Source organism: Cynocephalus volans, chromosome 7 (assembly GCF_027409185.1).
Source record: "Cynocephalus volans isolate mCynVol1 chromosome 7, mCynVol1.pri, whole genome shotgun sequence".
Classification (NCBI taxonomy): Eukaryota; Metazoa; Chordata; class Mammalia; order Dermoptera; family Cynocephalidae; genus Cynocephalus; species Cynocephalus volans.
Window position 1 is genome coordinate 2,999,222 of NC_084466.1, and position 13,567 is coordinate 3,012,788.

The 13,567-nt window shown below is 43.7% G+C and overlaps 1 protein-coding gene across 7 annotated transcripts in view; it reads right to left on the reverse strand.

The window, feature by feature from the left end:
- The window catches only part of ARHGEF7 (Rho guanine nucleotide exchange factor 7), a 158,913-nt gene that overhangs the window by 105,799 nt on the left and 39,547 nt on the right, over window positions 1-13,567 (reverse strand). The window lies entirely within an intron of this gene.

The following is a 13,567-nucleotide window of genomic DNA, read 5'->3' on the forward strand; positions in this document are numbered from 1 at the left end:
ACGAAGACCAAATCCGCAGAAAATAACAGCACAGAAGAGAACAGCCAACTTCTGGTTCCCAAGAAGATGCAGAAAACACACCTCCCCATGTTTCCAGCTACATGCAGCTAAAGGCCCTGGAAGCTACATATAAAACAAATGTAAGACTCAGAAAGCTACAGAGGAGAAGGCAGGCTGGCAAGGGCTTCAGGGCCCAAGAAACAATATGAAAAATATGGTTTTTCTTTTTGCTTCAAATGCCACAGACTGGGCACTGAAGAAGTCAGCAACCCAGAAACACCAATGGGCACAGACGAAAACAGCCCCAAAGAAAAGCCTGCCTTCTCTAGCCAAAGGACCAGGAAAGGAGCAGCCCACAGTACAGAAAACTTTTCGACAATAACCACCCTACCTCAACCAAACACCAAGGGGAAAAAATGCAGTCCTACCCTCAATGGTAGAGGCCAAGAGGGGAGCCTGGATGTCCACCCTCACTGGGCTGAGACAAAGGGCCACTCCTCGGCCCTACCGCAGCAGACCTAGTGGAGAGCCACCGTTTCTCATATTTCACACAGGAGGAAAGACTAAGATGATAAATCAAGAAATACAGATTTTTGGAGGGGCTAGCCAGTTAGCTCAGTTGGTTAGAGCACGGCCTTATAACACCAGGGTCAGGGGTTTGGATTCCTTTATGGGATAGCCACCAAAAGAAAAAAAGATATACAGATTTCTGGTACATTATTTAAAATTATAAAGGCAACTACTGAAAAATCAAAAATCATAAAAGAGCACAATTAGCAAAAACTGGAATACAGAAGGGGTTGTGCGAGAGGCTGGGGCAGGGGAAGTGTACTGCATACCTTCCCTTTACTGGAGATTAACCCAAGGAACCCACAGTGAGAAAGAAAAAGAAGTGGACTAGAAAAGGATTTTATAGGTAAATATCCACAAGGCTTCCTAACAATTAGATATGACAATGATAAAATGAGAAAGTACACATTCTTTATAAACTATCCGATGCTGTGCCCATATAACTTTCACTAGGAGACATGAAAAGTTCAAAGGGAGTTTGAGTAACCAGAAAAGACAGATCAGCAGATGGTGCTTGGGAAGTGACTTGAGCGTAGATGCCACCAGGAACAACCAGATCGAAGTGAAAAGCTCACCAGTTTCAGAGAGAAGAAAAAAATAAAGAAAAAGTAAGCTTGTGACCAAATGATTTTTCATTGAGAATGTTTTTGTTTAAAAATAACTTAGGTGCCAATTCTTTCATCTAAACATTATAAAATGCTACATCTGTCTGTCCTTCTCCATTTAATCACCAATTCTCAGTATATGCACACTGCATCCTTACCTCAAAATAAGTACCATTTAACAAAGCTTGCTAGCATGGATACAAGGACGTAATGTGACCCTCACGTGACTGCTTCTTATAACTCTTGACTATTTATTGGCCTTAGTTCTGCTTTGTAGGTGTATGTTTGAGTTCCTAGTACTGGGCCCAATTTCTCTTAACTTAAAAAAAAAAATCTCTTTCTAAAACGTTTGGGCACATGTCTAGCTGGGCTGACCATCTCGTTCCACACCTACTGCAATCTCCAAGATTAACAGTGAAAGGCTCCCCCGAAGCACCTGCTCCGTCTGTAATTCCTCTTCACAGACTATAACTGTACTAACAACTCTTCCCTCTTCTCTTCTACACTGCTTAAGATTAAACACATGAAGATAAGAACGTCAACAATAGGCTCAACTTTTAACATAACAGTATCTTTAAAGAACGTCTCAATAACTGCTGAAAGCTGGCCAGCACTCCTCTCTGGCTCTTGGTTCCAGTTTCAGGATGTGCATCAGGAAAGAAGCCTTAGTGTCCTTCGTGCGCCTGGGCAGTCCGGAGAATGATCAAGCACACACACGCTGTGCTTCTTCCACAGCCCCGACGCTCACAGAAGCTCCTTCACGGCAGCTACTGCCCGGCCCCTGCTACCAAATATGCTTCATCTGAACAAATATCAGGTTTATCTCATCCCCTAGCAGATAGGACCCAGAATGCTACAGGCAGTTCAGACTCCCCTTTAAGTCCCATTTAGGACGGTTCATCAAATCCAGGAGGTTTTGTTGGTTTCCACTCAACAAACCAACTTGAGAAACCCAGATGCCAGCCAAGCAGCAGCAGCAGCAGGCTTTCCCCACGCTGCTTCATTCTTCCATCTGGAAGTGCTTCTCCCCCTAAATCACAACCCCATGCCCACTATCCTGCTCTTTCAGTACATGTGGCCTCAGCCCTGTGCACCAGTCATGTGTGTTCCTTCCATTTCCTTTCAGTTCCATGCACTTCTCTATAATGCTCCAGTCCAACTACCTTGCTCATCCGTGCACTCCCGCAGGGCCAGGCACAGCGTTAGATCTCCTCACAACTGTGTGCAAACTGATTAACACCACCTGGAGAAATAATCCAAGTTCTCCACTCACAATGAAATCCAAGCTGTGTTCCTCAGCTTTTTACAACCTACCCAAGAAATGCTGCAGCCAAGGTGCTCTTGATGGCATCCCATCTCTTCCCAGTAATGCTCCAAGTCACATGAAATGACCTCACCTCCTCCAGGGGCCGGTCCTAATCTAATATTTCAATAAAATGCTGAAAGAACAGGAAGAAGGTAATTTTCCAGGTCTCCTGTTGGCAAAGGAATGTAAAATATGAAGTTGGGACAGCATGAAACTCTTACTACGCAAATCTCCCAGTCCCAAAGCTGCTTTGTCCTGGTCCTTCTTACACCTCCACTTGATCAGTGTTCAAATTCTTAACAATAATAAAAAATGCATTTTATTTTATAACCAGTACACATGCAATCCATAAAGTTGTTGTACAGTTTGAATTTTTAATAAATTCACCACTAAGAGATACACCATTAGTAAATATAAAGTGGGTAGAATTTACTCAACCTTGCTAATGATTCATTTGCTTCAGTCTCTTTATTTTCCAAGTAATAAATCTTTCACTATACTAAATGGCTATTAATTGAGTTATGCTTCATACCAAAATTATGGGGAATATGTCGAAAAACTAACATTTTTGCAATTACACATCCTAAATCTTAAGTAAATTTCCTTCCAGTTGCATAGAGCAGATTATTTATGTCATCAGTATGAACACATTTATTAAAAATTCAAACTGCAGAACGTTACGGACATTGCATTACATAGTTTCCTAAAATGATCAAACGCCCAATTGTCTATAATCTTCCACCAACTGTACAGCTACCATTTCCTTCTTGGAGCATCAACTTACTTCAAATTTAGAAGTTTTGGAATCTCCATAAACCTGGATTCAAATGTCAACTCTGCTACTTAGTAACTGTTAGACACAGGCATATTTCTCACCTCTCTACATCTCCATGTCTCCTGCTGTGGTGGGACAACTGCATTGACCTGCAACACTGCCTCCTAGCAGGTCTGGCACCGAGGAGCTACTCAGGAAGCAGGAGCTATTACTACTAAGCAGTTGGCATACATTTTTTAAAATTATTAGTACATTTCTACCTCTTTTTGCATGTGCACCATTTCTTCTCATACATAAAATGGAAGCTGTTCTATCTGTATTTGATCTTTCTTTACCAATTAACTTTTTTCTATTTACACCTGAGGCCCACATGAATAAAATTCAGTTCATGGCTTCAGTGTGAATCAGAGACTGATTTTTTGCTTGATAATGAAAAGCTCATAAAAAAGTAACAGAGAGCTCAGAACTGACTGGCTAAGTTCACAAATAACACCATAAAATCTTTGGATTCTTAAAAGCAGAATAATATTTTCTTCTCTTCCATATCCCGAAACGCACACAACTTTCTAGCTTAGATGCACAGCATCATCCTCAAATGCTTCTTACTGACAGAGCTTGAGGTCCCAAGGGCAGCCTTATATCAAAAGGCCTGGGTACTACCTGGCAACCACCAAAACAGTAAGTAATTCAGGCAAAAATCATCACTGGATACAGAAGTACTGGGTGAAAGGCTGGTGGTGGGGAGGGGTTCACAGGTTTTAAAGTATCACCCACAGATGGCTAAGTACAAAGGGAAAAGGCACCTTTACAATGGAGAGATCTGGTGGACATCACTTTAATCAAGTGATGGAGCTGAGCGACATCAGTAATGGAGAGTAAGGTAGTGTACTTCTGATATGACACAGTGGCATGTACAGAATATTCCTATGTAGAACTCCTGACAAAAATGTCCAACCCGAATCAAAGCATGTCGACTGTAGGGCACTCTCTTACAAGAGAGCAAGCCTGGATTCTTCAAAAATGTCAAACTTGAATATGGTTCACATAAAAATGACATTATTAAAAGAGGGTTAAATTTCTTGGGTATGATAATAGCACTGTAGTTACATAAGAGAATATTCTTACATTTAAGATGTACAGTCTGAAGTATTCAGAGGTAAATATCATGAGGTCTCCAACATGATTTAAATGGTTAGTAAAATAAAATACAAATGGGTGTGTCTGAACTCACAGAGAGAGAAACAAAGGGCAAAGTGCCAGTCTTGGTGGTCTACACGAAAGATACATGCATGTTCACTACTCTAGTCTTCCACACCCTGTTAGCTTTACACTTCTCAAAATTAAAAATTAAGAGGAGAAGGGACTATGGGCTCTCTCTAGCATCCCCTCACCATACCTAGCCTCTCTTTTAGGTAGAAAAATAACAGCAGTTGCCATCACTCATAGGTCTTTCCTATAAACAAGCACCCAGATGAACAATCCTGACAGGCCTGACATCTTTTCTTAAAGATCTCAATTGCTGCCACACTAATTTTCCTTCAAACTCCCAGCACAGCTGGGCTGCCCTAGTTTTGCAATGAGAAACTCCTCTCTGCCTCTGGATGCTAGGCAGCACTTCCTTGCTCTTCTGCAGGCATGGGAAAACCACATGGCTCCCTCTCCCAGAGGCATCTCTCATGCTCCTCTCTACACCCGACCTTTAAAGGGCCCAGTTGGTCAGCTTTAAATACCAAACTAATCATATCAGACACTCTGCAGGGGAACCTGGAGTCACTATTTTTTTTTAAGCTCTCACACTCTGAAACCCAGGTAGGCACTGTCTGTCTAACCTTAAGTCTCCCTGAAGGTGAGAGCAATCACTCCACCTGCTCAGAATGAAGAGGAAAAACACTGATGGCCACAGGAACCACAGCACCACTTCTCAACTGGAGGACCAGTTAGTTTCTCTAAACTATCAGAGAAAACACCCAATACAGACTAATATAAATTTGGTCAGAATACATATTCTGGATAAGAAAGTTATTTTTTTAAAACATACCAAGTGCAGATTTTATATCTAAATATGGTCTGAAAAGGACTCGGGCTTTGTTTTGTTGGTTTTTGTTTGTTTGTTTGTTTGTTTGTTTCTTAATTATTCACTGGGAACCTGTCTTGTTGCTGGTTCCCAGGACATAAAGAAACTCCTCAGGAACTCAAAGTGCTTCAGGGCAAGTACCTGTCAAGAGAAAGAGGGAGGGGGACTTCCCCCTTCCTACAAGACAACCTGGGATTTTCTTGGTTTGTTTTCAAATGAAAATATAAAAGTGATGACTAAAAGATAATCAAAGAAACCTGTTTTATTAGACTCAGAAAAGGTGGGAAGCAGGAAGTAGAAGAGGGGAGTGAGGTGGGAAGCGGACCCTGAGCGACTGCAGGATGTGCCACGGACAGAGGAACAGGCAGCTGTGCTGCTACAGGGTTCCTGAGACCCTCCGTACTGTTCCACTCATCAGTCACGACTGTTTCATTTTTCACAGAGACTTACTGGAAAATAAAAACACACACCCTCAGTAAAGCTGTTTTCACCACCATTTGACCAACACTGAATATCCTTGTTCAACAGCAAACTGAAAAATGCACATATGACCTAACATATTCAAGATAATGAATATTTCATACACAGAAAAACACGTCTTTTACCTATTCTGGGCCAATGACAACCTGCCTGAGGCCAGTGAGAGGCCCTGCCAGCGACATTCCCAGGACATCTGTGGTCAGCTGGGCTGGCCCAGACAAGCAAGCACCAGAGCAGTGGCAGTGTTACCTAACATGGGAACCTGCAAACACAATGCTCAGCTCTGGAGACCCTGCAGATTCTCCAGAGGTGTGGCCCTCCCTCCTCCCTAGACTCCAACTGCATGCAGAACACATCCTATCCAGTGATGGCATGTCTCATCTCTTATACTCCCACTTGAGTCCAGCTTCCAAAACTCCTGATGGGCCATCACCACTTTGCAACAGGAGGAAGAGTCTGGGCTCCTTCCAGGGTAGAGAGAGATGATGACGACACAAACCCACACGTGGGTTTCTTCAATACACACACACCACCCATTCCAAGATTCCCCAAGGTCTCCCACAGTGGTCACTGGAAATGTCCTGTCCCTGTATGAGGATCTGAGAAAGCTCTGGATGTTTTCCTGACCCATAACCCTCAATGCAGAACCACCGAGGGACAGGGAAAGAGGCTACGCAGCACTTACTCTCTGTCTCGCTGCTGCTCTCTGGCGGACCTTCTCAACAAAGGTTTAGAAATTTGCCAGATACAGTTTTCTAACCAGACTTGAGGTCCTTTCCTACTCTAAAACTCCACAGTAACGTGTAAGTCTAAGAGTCTTCCCAGAAACACAGAGAAGCAGAGCCTACAGAACCCCAGCTGCCTTCTCTGGTGCTCTGCCAAAGGTAAGCTAGCACCAAGAAGAACAGGAGCCAGGACCAGCCAACAACCAGCCAGGCTACACAGGACAGCCAGCAGCAGGGATGCCCAACAGCTGCCCGTTATCTCTCAATCTGACCCTCGTGTATCAGGACTGGCAGCACCCATGTGATAAACTGCTACAGTTCATATGAGCTATTTGACACAGATAAAAAGGCTCCTTGTTTACCTACACTTTGGCTAGAATGAATTTATAAAGCAAGGCCCTGAAGGAATAAATAAAACATAAAAGTTTAAGTACTGATGAGAAAGAAGAATAAAGGTATGAATGGGGACGGGGATGGGAGAAAAGGCTACACCATGAAAGAGAACAGATGGGGTGGTGCAGACACTGAGCCCCTTTGCTACAATCCTGCACAGGCGCCCCATGGTCTCTGAATGGGACGACCAGAGATCCCAGGATGGAGCATCCTGGGGGGACACTGAGCGCTATTAATGAGGTATCTGAGACCCCTGGATGGGCACCCCATGGTCTCTGGATGGGACCTAAACAATTCCTTGAACTTTCAGAATACGAGAGATGCTGGGGGGGGGGCGGGTTGGAGAGGGACAAGTTGGGTAAAGGGCATAAAGAAAAATCACGATTTGTAATAATAACATGCTTATAATAAACAATACTTTAAAAAAAATAAAACACCAAAGCTGCCCTCGAGGAACTTACCATTAGGTAAGGGAGACAGGTATATAAGGAATGACACTGTGTTGAAAGTGTCACAGACAGACAGAAGCAAGCAGCAAAAGCCATCCAAAAAGAAAACAAGCAGCACCAACAGGGATGACGTCTTGGCTGGCTTTAAAGACTAGAGCTGTGCAGGTGGACACAGAAATAAGTGCGTTGCTAGTACAAAGGGAGGAAGTGCATCAAAACGGCCCCATATGGCAGATGCAGCAGGCATTCACAGCCTGGCCCCACCACTTGCTAGCTGTGAGACCTTGGCAGCATTCCTGGACCTCTCAGCATCTTGATTCCCATCTAAAGTGGAGCATACTTCATAAGAGTTGTTACAAGGTTTAAATGAGTTAATACGTGTGAAGCCACCAGAACAGCACATGGCACAGAACACGGGCCATGTATTTGTAAAATAAGCTAATTAACACATACTACTTAGGGACATCTCAAATAGTTTGACACAACTGGAACCGAAAGTTCAGGAGCACCAGTGAGGGATGGAAGGGGCAGAGGTCCCATCATGGTCAGGCTCCTGGATGGGACGCCCTGCCTGACAGGAACCCTCCCAGGCCACGTGAGCAGGAAAGTAGCGCATCAGTGGCAGGTGGCAGCAGGACACGAAGAGAAAGGAGAGGAGGCGGCACAGCAGGTGGAGCAGACATCCCAAGAGCTAGTCCAGCCAGCCAGACCCCCTGTGCACACAGCTGCACATCACACACAATTCCCAAACAGAAAATGCCTTACGGACCTCAAAAGTAAACAGCAATTGTACAGCAAAAAGCATCTCTGCTTGTCGACAGCTCATTCTTCTCTCAGCAGCAAGTCATATTTTTTAAGTGTAAACAGATCAGGAACTTAAAATCCTCCAGTAGTTTTTCACCACAACTAGAATAAGACCACACTTCTACCACCAGCCTACAGAGGAGGAGCTCAGTGTCCTGGGGAAGAGCGTGGAGCTGGTAATAGACACCTGTGCGGCCTCAACAAGTGTCCTTATCTACAACTAGGAATGGATCGTGGCCACTTCCCAGGGCTGTTGTGAGGATTTAATGAGATAACACGTGTAAAGCACCTGGGACAGAAAGGCACTAGTGGCAGCAGCTGCAGCAGACGTACTAAAAGCCTGTGAGACCATCCCCGGGCCCTCCTTCAGCCCCTTCCTGAATCTGCCCCCTCACCCACAGCACTCAACACTTGAGCCTCAGCGGCCTCGTCCTCTGACACACCAGATCAACTCTATCTTGGGGCTTTTGCACCAGCCATTCTTCTGCCTGTAAGCTCTTTCCCTCACCTTTGCATGGGACTTCTCACCTGAAAGGTCACCCCCCACCCCCAGAGAGGTCCTCCCAGGCGTGGGGTCCTACAGCCTTGGCCAACCCTCAGCGTCCTCACTACCCCCTCACTCTCACTGGCCTTTGCACAGCCTCCATGATCATCAGGAAGTCTCCTGCTGGCTACCTTGTTTATTCTCTGCAAATCTCAACCATACAGAAGTGTGCCTTACCTGTAAGCTGCTAAGACAGTGCCTGGCACCCAGTGGGCATGCAAAAAGAAGCTGCTAAATCAATAAATCAGTTCCTTAGTGGTTATTTCAGTGAACACTTACGAATAGAAATAAGCAGCTTACCGCCAACAAATGAGTATCTAGAGAAGCACACAAGAAATGATGGAAGCTAAGGGAAAGTGGCAATGCTCAATGTGAGGCAGGTCTACCTAGTAAAAGGTCAAAACCCAATTTAAATACATTTAATGCAGGAATGAGTCAAAACTCACACTGTGCTATGTTCACAACGAAAGAGGGTGGCTAAAGAGGAGATACTAAGATCCCTGGAAACACCCAGTAGATGGAGTCTTTAAATTCTGCCAGACACAATGACGCACGTGCTGGACAGAACCAACCCAGCCACTGCCCGCAACTCCTGCCCCACACAAAGCCCAGGCATCAGCCACACCCAGAATTCCTTCCCAGGAGCTGCGACGGATTCTGGGCATTTTCCTTCTGCTCACGACCCCCCGTGTACAGATGAACCGGACAGCTGGCGAAGGCTGAGGCATGGTGGCTGGGCAGTGTCTTCACAATGCTGAAGCACAGTGGACCTGAGACACCAGCTTCCGCTAAGGCAAGACAAAAGACTCGGAAGGGCTTTAAATGAAAGCTCAAGTTAGCTCAGCTGCTCAGACAACTCACGGCGCTTCCCAGCTCCTCACAAGGTTCAGGAGTCATAAAACAAGAGCGAGACCGTGGGGGAAGGTATAGGGAGAGCAAGACAGAAGAGCCACACGAGGCCTCTCCCTTGCTGGGCATGCAGGTCTCTGCTGAGGACCAGAGAGGAGAGTAACGCCTCTGCAGAACCACCAAGAGAAAGAGACGCTCACACACAAGTAGGTGCTGACCAAGGATTTCATGAGTGTGGTTAAATGTGAAAACCAGTAAATGATGTGACAGTATAAGCTCTAAGAAATAAAACAGTAACCAATTTTAATTATCCACAACCCCAAAACATCTTCAGTGGTCTCTATAAAAACATTACTTTAGATTTGAAATAGCACCAAATACCATTCCCTTTTAAAACAAACCTTTCATATTGAAATAAGCTAACTATGATTCTATCTTACTTCCGCTGCTCCTGGGAAAGCAATCCTTGGATCACACTTCACAGGCTCCATCCCTACCAGTTAACATAACCGTGACCCCTAAGAACACTCTGACTACTTAGTAACTCTTCCTCCCTGTTCTGGGCTGAGCTCACAATACAAAATACCCCCAAGTGATGCCACAGAAGCAGGTATTCAGGGAGAGCACTCTCCAAATAAAGACAGAGGTCCAGAACGGGTCAAGTTCCTTTTCCTGGTTCCAGAGCCCAATCTGACCCTGCTACTCTGTGAGAATAAACATGTAAAAGTGACGGGAGGTCTTTACAAGGGACAAGATGAAAGGCGGGTTCCGACCCCAGGAGCTGAGCACATGGCCCCACCACACTGCCATGCTCCACTGAGACGGGCAGCATTCTGCCCTACCGTAGACATTCGGGAGGAAGTAACGTGCAAGATCGGTGTGAACTCTAATGCCAACTTTGTGAAAGTAGAAGGAAAAAGGTGTGAGTGGGAGACTGTGTACTCCTGAAAACTAAAAGGAAATATACCACAATATGAATAGAGGTAACTTATTAGTGGTACAAGTGGAATGATTTTATGTAACTTCTCTGTGATTTACACTTCCATATACACACACATATCTCATACAGTTGGAAGAAGAAAGCAGCGTTAAGTGTGGCTGGCTGGTGAACAGCATCTCTGCTGCTGTCACGACGACAACGGAGCAGCTGCGAGAGCACTCTGCCTCCAGCACCTCTGATAGCCCCACCCAGCTTCTTACAAAACAGTTTGCCAAGCCCTGGTTTACAGCTCCATGACCCCTCTTTCCACCATTAACACGGTCTGATCCATACACTTATACACCTAAGTGTGTGACTGTTCAAATCTAATGCGGGTTTACAATGGCATGTGGTGCCTTAAGGGTCAAGGCTGGCACAGTCCGAGAGCAGGCAACACCGTGACAGGATGAAGGAACCACAAACTTCCCCACAGCCTGGGCCAGAGGAGGGACTGGAGAATCGTTGATTTCAGGGGATTTTGAGAGATCTGTAAGAGCTATTTACGTATTTGGGATATCAGCCCTTATCATGGATATACAAACTTTTTCTTAGCGTACCACTTTTTATGCTCTCTTGACACTGGCTTCGTCTGTTCAAGCTGTTATAAAAATATACCAAAGACTGGGTGGCTTATGAACAACAGAAATTTATTTCTCACAGTTCTGGAGGCTTGGAAGTCAAAGATCAAGGCACCAGCAGATTCCATGTTTGGTGAGGGCCCACTTCCTTATAAATGGACATCTTCTTATAGTACCCTCACATGGCAGAAGGGGTGAGGGTCCTCTCTGGGTCTCTTTTATAAGGGCACTAATCCCATTCATGAGCCTAGTCACTTTCCAAAAGCCCCACTTTCTAATACTGTCACCTTGGAGGTGCGATTTCAACATATGAATTTGGGGGAGACAAACATTCAAACCACAGCAGCCACATAAGAGCTTTTAGGTTTTTTCCATCTGCTTTTGGAGCCTTATTCAAAAACATCTTATACCTCTTCTTTGATGGCTTTTTAAACATATTTTAAAAACTGTTCCCCAATTAGAAAAGCACTCAAACTAATTTTAAAGATCACATCAATGGTAATCCACCATCTGCAAACCACATGTGCAAATCGAAACACACATATTATGAGCCAACTTCCTGAAGTTACAAAGAGTGAGGGACTTGTACACGCAGGTATATAATCTGGAGCAATATTAACCAAGAGGCATTTTTAATGCTTTTTACTTTTTCTACTTTTTAAATTTGCTTTCAAAGAGTGTTACCAACAAGCCCCATTCATTTTCAAAGAGTGTCACCAACGAGCTGTTCCACAATCTCCACGGTCACCTGTATCACTGCACACACATAGAGCTCCCCATGCTAAATTTGGATAAAATCAAAACCCAAATACCTTAAATCTTCATTTGAAAAACAGTACCAACCCACACAGTTTAAAATAACTTAGCCTCTTCATCACAAACAAAATGCTCTGACAAAAACCTACCAGGAGCATCTGTAATTTCCTCCTGTTAATTCCACTTGGTTATATAGACCCCTGAACAAAAGTCACTATAGGAGTGCAAAAGTGAGCTCGAGCTTAAAGAAAACCACTTATTTCATGTGTTCAAAGCTCTTGTTTGACCAATCTCAAAACTGTAAAAAAAGAGAGGAAAAAAAAAATCCAGTGCACATAAAACTCTTAGACTCCCTATTTCATGACTATTTAGCAAGCACATTCTTCTTATGAACACAATCAATGGAACAACGATAAAAAGCTTTAAAAAAAAATTAAATATTACCACAGCTGCTTTTCATATTGAAACAGAAAAGACTGAGGCCCACTATCCTTGTACCTGCCATGACATAAAACCCAGTAAATCTGAGAACTTACCTGTGGTCCTTGCTAGGAGCCAGTCTAACATATGGTCTTGCTATCATTAAACAGTGTGACTAATTCTATGCCAGGTAGCAACATGCTTGCGAGAAGCAGCCAGCTTAGGGACCTGCTGGATCTGAGTTCAAATCCTGAGCCTCTCACTTGCTTGGCTGGGACCTGGCACCTCTTAACCACTTCAAGTCTCAATCTCCTAATCTGTAAAATGGGAAACTGCCATCTTCTCTGCAGGGCATCATGATGATTAAAAAAACAGTACATATAAACACCCAGGCACATAATCTGTTCTCAACACATGTGGGTTCCATCTCATTTCAAAGACTATTGTATTCCTTCCTCTTAAATGATCTAGGCTCACCATGCCCAAAGTGGGAGCCACTTATCACGAGGGCCATCGAGCACCTCAAACACAGCTATTTCAAACTGAGACGTGCTGTGCCTGTAAGAAATACACACCAGACTTTAAAGACTCAGTGTGAAAAAAAAGGAAAATGTCTCATTACTACATGTTGAAACAATAATTTTATGGATACAATGGGTTAAACAGAATGTATTTTTAAAACTCATATTTCTTTTTACTTTTTTACTGCACTTACCAGGAAATTTAAAATCACATGTGTGGTTCATATTATATCTCTATTTGATAGCACTTACCTAGACAATTAGACATTCCAAAGACCTGAAATGAAGGGAAAAGTCTAGTTGTTCACACTAGAAATGCCGCCTGGATACAGAGGTGACACTATTGTGTACATCCTTCAAGACAGTTTGGCGAGGCCCTAAGATATAAGACAGAGGCCATCTCTGACACTTTTTGCCAGATAAAATTATAATAGGATTACAATGTCTGAGTAGAATTTGTCTTTCTTTGCTTTTAAATATCTACAAAATATTCAGAGAACAATTACTCACTTCTTCTGAATGACCCTTTTGTTACTTAATTTAACTCAACTTTCTTAACTAAAGGAAAGTTCTAGGCATGAATAAACTGACTTCAAGAGTTTATTCAATAAATCAGTCAATAAACACTACATCCTGACCAACGATTTCATTCTTACCAGAGTTAAGACAACAAAAAGTGCTCAGCTAAAAACAAAGACTAGTGTGTGGCCTCAAACATATCTCCAGTGCTTCATAAACC